Below are 7997 nucleotides of genomic sequence, written 5' to 3'. Positions count from 1 at the left end.
TGGTAGGTTGGAACAGCATGGCACATAGACACTGTCAGGGCTAGGAGCAGGACAGCAGTCCACCACAGGGAGCTCATGGCCACGGCTGCCTAGGAAGGAAATTGTAAGAGTAACTCATTGCTCTGTGAGAGTCCCAGGTAACTCAGGTGCCCCTGCTGCACCCAACACAACCCACCACTCCCTAGGAAATTCTCCTGACCCCCAGATGCACTATTGTCCAACAGGAGATTGAGACAAACAAAGATCACCTTGACACCTGTCCCTCCCAAATGGTAAATGACCCCAGCCCACTCTACATACACAAGAAAGCCCAACTCCCTCCTGGCCCATAACCATAAAGTCTCCTCTAATTATCCAGTGCTAATTCGAGCTATTAAGGAGGCAGAACACTTCCTCCTGATCCTCTGGAGAGCTTCCTGTAGAACGGGGATGCTACACATATAAGCAAATTCCCACCCCCTTTTCAATACATTTTCACACCCCTTGTCCTCTCAAACACATACACGTGCCCCAGCAAAATACTCCACTGTCCTCGATGTCTCAGCCAACCCCACAGAGACACCTCTTTTCCCCGGGTCCCTCGTATCCTGCCCACCTAGGACTCACGTTGCCACTCTTTGGGTATTTGTGAGGATCTGTGCCTGTCTCTCCTCAGGGTCGTTCCACCTCGACCGTCGACCGCTTCCTCCGTCTGGCAATGGTTCAGGGTATCAGCTGTGTCTTTTATTTAGTACAGTGTGACAGGAAACTCCTAAACAAGGAGGAGTCACCACAGTGCAGGGAGGAAGCACACAAGAGGCGGCACTTGGGGGGTTGGAGGATGGGATAGAAATTAAGAACTTACGGGCTCTGCTACTTTGGAAGGAACTCCAAGGCCCTGGTGTCCCAAACAAATTATAAGGGCCATGGTCAGAGACAGCTCAGGGCTGGCTGGCTGGTCAGCTGGTGATGTGGAGGTGCCGAATCAATGGGATCTGGGATGTGGATGGCTATGCTGCAAGCAACATGCAGGTGGCCCGGCAGCATTGCTGCAAAACAGATGCATAAGCAGCACTTCATGCTACAGCCCTAAGACTGCTGCCGAGGCTCAAAGCTGCAGCACTGCAGGGCCAAGCAGGGGTTTCACCCAGTTTTCACAGCAGGAGATGAGAGAATGAGTACAAGAAGACCCCAGGAACTGCTGGCATTTTCCTTCTAGTCAGGTTTGGTCACTGGCTGCACATCCCCACCTGGGACATCTGTGGTACTTCTTGCTGCCAGCTGTGGAGTAGAAGAATGCCATTATAATGCATACCTGGATGAGATGTGGTTGAAGAACCCAGGCCACAAGATCCTGTCTGGAAGATGAGATTCACCATTAGGGAAGAAGGCAACACACAAGCAAGCACTAGTGCACCAGCTCCAGACATCTCCAAAAACAGGGATTCACAAGGGACAGTTTTCAGGTTGTGTGGAAGGACTGTGCACTGTGGAGAAGGCAAAGTTACGGTCTGGAACAGCACACTGAGACTTGGCGCTGTGCTGAGAGACTGCACCTGTATAGCTAAGAGCAAAGATTGCCATCTTTTTAAGATGGCTTCTTTCCTCTGCCCAAATGAACTTCTAAACCAAGAGGAAGGAGATGTCAGCATCACACACCATCCAAGACTGTGCCATGTTCTGCCATGTCCTTGTGATTCACCACTTCCTCATTTAAAAAGACGTTGATGTGGTCTGGTGACTGTGCAAAAGAATTTCAGCTTTGTGGTCTGTGTTACCTGCTGCTACAAGGACACAAACGCCTTTTGGCTATAGAAAAGTTCTGGTGCATTTTTGTCCCCTGCCAGTCCGTTAAGGATCCCAAGCCGGTGGCTATAACAACAAAAGGCAGAGCACTGTCCATTTATTTTCTCACCTGAGAACAGATGTTCTTGTCTTGCTTTGTGAATCACAGGGAGCCCACTAATGACAGTTCCGTGGCCATGCAACCAGTATCAGCCTTTGTCCGTGAGATGGGATGTTGGAGATGGCAAAGGATGAGGCGCAGCGGGCACGCTGCAGCTCTCCCCACTCGTTTTCCTGCACCAGCCCAGATGTGGCACGGGGCACTGGGCTTCACTGCATGCTTCTCTGCTCCTCTGATTCTAGCAGGGCTAAGCTCTCCTGTGTGAAAACAAGTATGAACTGTTGCCACTTTTTGATCATAAAGGCAGACTCACAGAATCACAGAATAGTTGTGTTTGGGACACCTGGATGTTGCCTGTTCCAACACCACTCCTCCAGTGGGTATGGACTTTTTAGTATATATTGGAGTATGTAGCATGTATTCACTACTCAGTGTGGAGTAGTGAATGAATTTGTTCTTTTCTTTTTCTTAGTCATGCAGCTTTTGATTTACTCAGTAAACAGTCTTCTTCTCAACTCGCGGATCCTTGTACATTCACTTTCCCAGTTCGCTCTCCTGTTCCACTCGGGAAGTGTATCTAGCACCTAAGAGGTACACAGCTGCACGCCAAGGCAAAAGCACAACAGAGACACATACACTGTTAAGTACAGAATTACAAAAGGAAAATTCTCTGCAGCCCTTGTATATTGCCATCCTCTAGTTACATTAACGTACCTTTGAAAACCTGACAGCTGAGCTCAGTCTCATGTTGCATGTTAAATAAATACATATGTATTAGTATATGCATTTGTGCATGTATGTATATGTATATGTAATCACAGCCTGAACCACTGATTAATCAGCTGAGGCAAGCTTCAGGTCAGCTTTGGGAGCACAGGTGAGGGTAATTCAGCTGTGCTCCCGTATGGGGTAGAGCCTGACTCCACCTCCTCTAGACCTCATTTAAGGGCTGACCAGGGCTGGAGCAGCATCCCTTTGAGGTTGTTCTTTGGTGGAGTTTGCTTCTGTGTTTCCATCAGACTGATGGTCTCTATTGGGTGAGTCTTTCCATTTAATAATCTGTTAAATACTTGTTACTGTTTGCTTGCTTCAGTGTTTCCAGCAGACTGAAGGCCTCTATTGGGTGAGTCTTTCCTTTCTTCCATGCATGTGTACATTAAGCTTTAGCTATTTTTCTCTCTGTAAGAACATGTTTCTGAGGACTGTGTTTCCACTACAAGTGTTTGTTCTGTAGCAGCAATTCCAGTCTTTTATGCTTAACCTTTACATTTCACGTGTATTCCATGATTTCCAATAATCCATAAACTGTCATTCTATGAAATAATGCTTTCCCATTAGAGATCTCACTGCATGTTTCCTTTTGTTATCTTTTGAAAGCAGGTTTTCATTTCATGTGGTAGCAGAATTGTAGGTCGGACATTAAACAGGTGACAGCATCAGGTAGGAAGCTAGGGCTGACTTGGGGGAGCTCAGGTGCACACAATGCAGCTGACAAGAAGGGGTGGAGCCAGGATCCTCCCCTTTGCAGTTCTCATTTAAGGGATGTTGGGGGTACCTTTTGTTACAGGTACCTGAATAAGGGAGGTTTTCTGTAGGTAAGTGGTGGGTTTACTTAATTTTGTTCCTGTGGCCGTATTTTTCTTTAAGTAAATTTTAGTTTTCTGTGGTTTGGGATGTTTTTTTCTAATCAGTCACTTATACCTTCAGTTACTTCAGAGTTGAGAAACATTGTTAGTGTTCCAACAACTGCTGCTTAGGAAAGAAAGTCCTGCTGCTGTGTAGTACCGTTGTTGTGGAGAGCTACCGTGCCTGGGTGAGCCACTTTAAACAGGCAGGCTTGTCTACTTTTATTTTTCCGCTTTTAAGGGAAGGAGTAGCAACTACTCAAAGGTGCAGGAGAAGCAGGAATAAACAGGTATGAATTATGGACCAAAGCTGTGAAGTTTTGTAAGTTAGGACATAAGAGTTGTCTCTAGAGTTTCTTTTTTGCTGTTTACCTTATTTTCTCAAGCTTACAGATACACTTTTATTTCCGTTTTATATTCATTATTTCAGGTTAGGGTAGTGTGAAGCTACCTGTTCTAGGGGAAAAAAGCCTGGCTTGATAGGGCTGAGAGGTGACTCATGAATGTCATTGACTAGTTCAATTGCTCTTTAGTACTAGTGGAAATGATTTTTTACTTGAATGTACAGAACTGTGAGTTTTGGAGGTTATTACTTGACGTATAATGTAAATGTTTTGGCAGGCTGCTCAGCTCATAGGTTTCATAAATTATCAGGTAATGCTTGAGGTTACTAAGAGCAACTGTAAAGATCAAGCAAGTGATTATATTATGCAAAACAAGGGAAGATTTTGAGAATTGGAAATTACATGCACTTCCTGTAGGGTTATGAATCTTGCTCTGATAAGGAACAGGGTCTTTAGGGATGTGTAGACATCCCTTTGTAGCCGGGAGTCTGAATGCCAATGTTGATTTCTGAATAGAAGATGGTGTTCAGTGGTAATACTGTTTTTGTAATTCCTACAGAGTCTTCAGAGTAAATCCCCACAGAGACTACAGTCATGTAACATTTACATAGGGTGGAAAAAATAACATCCCAGGAGCTAGAGTGCATTCATTATACTCTCTATTCAGTACTGTGCGAGTAGGCTGTAAAGCTGGGCATATCACAGAGAGGGTTTTGTTAGGAGTCTTCACTGAATGTTTCCTTCCTGAAGTTAATTGTGCTGCATGGTGTCCCTTAGCTGCCTCCATTCATATTGATGGAAAACACTCAATGTGGACAGAGACTGACTTGACTTCTTTGGATCAGTTGGAGCAGGGCTGTTTTAATTGGCAAATGTAGGGACAGTTTGTACCTTGGGTCTCCAGCTGTTTGAGCACAAGTTTTTTTTTTTACATTCTTTGAAGGACTGAGTTTATTAGTGGCATTACTGGAGTTTATTTTTACTTCTGTAGTTACTAACTTGCTATTGTTTGGGATTTATTTTTTTACTTTTTTAAAGACTGGCCGGCAGCTCACATACTGTTGAGATTTGAAGCTTCTGATATCAGGTGTCTGAGGGAAAGGATAGGTATTAAGAAGTTCCAGTTGGTGGTTTCTTAACGTTGTGTCATAGTTAACGAAGTAGTTAGCTTTGAGGGTTCTTTTCCTGCAGAGAGAATGATCTGTGAAGATTATTTTCTGGACTTTTGTTGATCCAGATGGTTATTCCAGAGTAATGTTATCTCAGTAGCTTCCAGCAGTTTGTCTTCAAGTGAGAGTTCACTTACTCTCATTTTAGCTGACATTACTGGCTTTGAAGCTATATCTAGGAAGTGGTCTGCTTAAAACACAGAATGTATTCTCACTTCAGTAAGAGCAACCCATTTTGCAGTGCTGTCTGCAGTGCAGTCCTGCAAGTTATTGAATTATGCAGGCTGTTAATTTCTGCTGTAGGGCAGCCTCTGTGAAGAGCAGAACTAGGAACCTACGATACAGCGTCACCTTTTGGAGGTGAAAAGGAATGGCAGTCTGAAAATACAGGATCTCTTCAGAGGTAAAACAAGGGTAGGGATGTTTATGCGGGCTCCTCCGTGATCGTGTTCTGCTGTTACTGTGAGGGAGCTCATTTCTGTCTTAGGTACTTTAAAATGTCAGTGTTTGCTGGAACTGCTTTATGTACGTATGCTTTCATATACTATGTGTTGTGAATGATCTGATTGAGTTACATTTTATCTTGTTCTGTTGTCACAGTGAAAGAAAGGATACAGTATCGGATGGATCTTAGTCTTTTGGCGGCTCATCCAGAGACCTTTAGAAAGAAGTTACAGGAAGTCCCAGCTGATGTGGGTGGATGTAGATCCGAGCTGTACACCAGGTACATTTTTATTTTTGCTGGCACACTCTAATTGAGCGGGTATGAAGCTTCGGAGGAGAGTTTTAGCCGTTATGTGGCTCACTTGTTCCTTATTCTAGGTAGGTCTCTCGGCATGGTGAGCCCTTTCATCTGCCTGGCTTTGCAATAGCCTGAAGCAATGTGTAATCCCTCTCTCCTTTGCTTTTTGAGGTGTATGCTTGTAGCAGGCCTACTTCAACCAGCTCTGATGTCTGAGTAGGGATGTTTTGTGGTTCTTGTTTTGCTAATAGTCTTGTTTTGTGTGGGAGGGTTTATTTGGCTGATTCAAGGTGTTTCTGCAGTTTTAGGTTCCTTTCACTGGTGCATATGTTGTTGAAAATGAGCTGGTTTCTGTCATCTTTTAACTTCCTAATTGGCAATTATTCCACAAACCCTTCGTTTTTTTCCAGAATATACTGTGAGACTTTTTTTCTTTTAGGTCCCTTTAAGTTGTTTACTTGGGTCATCATGCTGTTTTCCGGGTATTTTTGGTGTATAATAAAGGATTGAAAATGTGCATTAAGCAGGTGGCTTTAATGCTTTTCAAATGGAATGCATGTTTTTGAGGAAACAAAACCTAAGAGATTAAGGAGTATCAAGAGAGATGTGTTGGGTATTTAGGTTGGATTATGGATCATTATTTTCAGAGATATCTAAGGATTTACTTTTTTTTTTTAATTGAGTGCATGGAGATAATTAGTGAAAATGAAAAATCATTGAGTGTGATATTTGCCTTGGTTTCATCATAAATTGGTGAAGCGTTACAAAACACCGTGTGCCAAAATGCATGCCCTGAATGCCAGTGCTTTCTTTGCAGGGTGCTGACTCTTCAAACAAGGACAGTTAATTGTGCATGACACCTTCTCCCTAGAAAATAAGTTTCTGTAATGCATGGTTATCTATTTAAAGTAGTACTGTTCATCACTACTAAATTGGCCTAGATAAAAACTACACATTGTGAATCAGAGTCTAAAATCAATACCAGCTCTGATGGGTACTGACTTATTTGGGTACTGAATGCTGCTATGGTACCACAGACAGGAAGTGCTAGAGGAAACGTGGAGCTGATTCCAAGGGTTTTGGTGTGAGATGTGAACTAGGTGTAGTTGCTTCTTAGCTGATCAGTTTAAGACTGGTGTCTTTCCCTTTGAGTGCAATGCAGTTGTCCATAATTACTAACCGTCTGGGTACATCCACAAGAAGTTGCTTTCTGTGAAGGACTCGGCTCATTGACTGTACTGGACATCTCTATATGGGAGCGGCTGTTTCATTGACTAAAGGAGTACAGGTGAGTGGAGATGGATCTGACTTCATGCTGAGCTGACCAAATGTTTATTAACTTGTTCTAAATGTCATGTTCTGAAAGTCATGTAAGCATGTCCTCTAATGCTGTGCTTAAGCTGATGATTCATGCTGTGACAACTGATACGGCATGAGAACTTGTTATGTTTCAATTTTTTATGTTTTTATTAATTAATTTAGTGTGCTGTCTTGCCTATGACACTACACAGGTGCTTCAGTAAGACAGTGTATAATTATTTTGCTGTTTGGATATGGGACTTATTCAAAAGAGGATGAAAATCTCTCATTTAGTTTTTATTTTAAAAAGAAAGAGGTAGTTTGTAGTGTGCTGTGGTTGTTGTCTTTGTAATATTGGTTCTCTGGATAGCACGTGAAACCTCCCAGGTACATAAATCTTTTGCAGGGGCCTGGGCTTGGAGTATGTTCCAGCCACTTGAGACAGCTGCTGCTTTTTCTGTGTCCCCCTGGACTTGGTTCTCCATTAGCTGCTTGGGGAAGCAATATGCCAATCAACTTCTGCCTTCAGGTAGAGTGATTTGTTCTTGTCCACGAGACAGGATTGTGAAGGCTGTGTGGTTTAGAGAAATGCTTCCTGCCTCTGTGGCCCATCAATGGTGAATGCCCCTTTGTGCAGTGCATGAGGATCTTAGGTAAGCTGTTGGGAAATAGTCTGTAGACAGGCTGCTTTGTCTTGTTTGTCTTTTGAGTATGTCAAGAGAGAGAAATCTGTGCCCTTGTTTTAATGCATGTTGTGTTAATAGATGTTGAGATCGACAGGTCTGAAGAGAGCTATCTTCTGAGTCACAGCTATCACCTCCAAGGTAGAGCTGTCCTCAGTTTACTGTCTTTGTTTCAACTGGGCTGCAATTGCTTTATTCAGAGTGTGTGGCATATTGGTTTAAATTTTTCTCAAGGAGAAAAATCATGTTG

The 7997-nt window shown here is 43.3% G+C and overlaps 1 long non-coding RNA gene across 1 annotated transcript; it reads left to right on the top strand.

The window, feature by feature from the left end:
- The first annotated feature begins 2871 nt into the window (after positions 1-2871).
- LOC140253705 (uncharacterized) lies at positions 2872-7601 on the top strand. The gene is made up of 4 exons (XR_011903958.1): positions 2872-2922; positions 5624-5747; positions 6918-7053; positions 7471-7601. It is a non-coding gene; the product is annotated as an uncharacterized lncRNA (long non-coding RNA).
- The last annotated feature ends 396 nt before the right edge of the window (positions 7602-7997 follow it).

The sequence above is a fragment of the Excalfactoria chinensis genome, chromosome 6, assembly GCF_039878825.1.
Source record: "Excalfactoria chinensis isolate bCotChi1 chromosome 6, bCotChi1.hap2, whole genome shotgun sequence".
NCBI classification, from domain to species: Eukaryota; Metazoa; Chordata; class Aves; order Galliformes; family Phasianidae; genus Excalfactoria; species Excalfactoria chinensis.
This window is presented reverse-complemented; position numbering and strand designations above follow the sequence as displayed.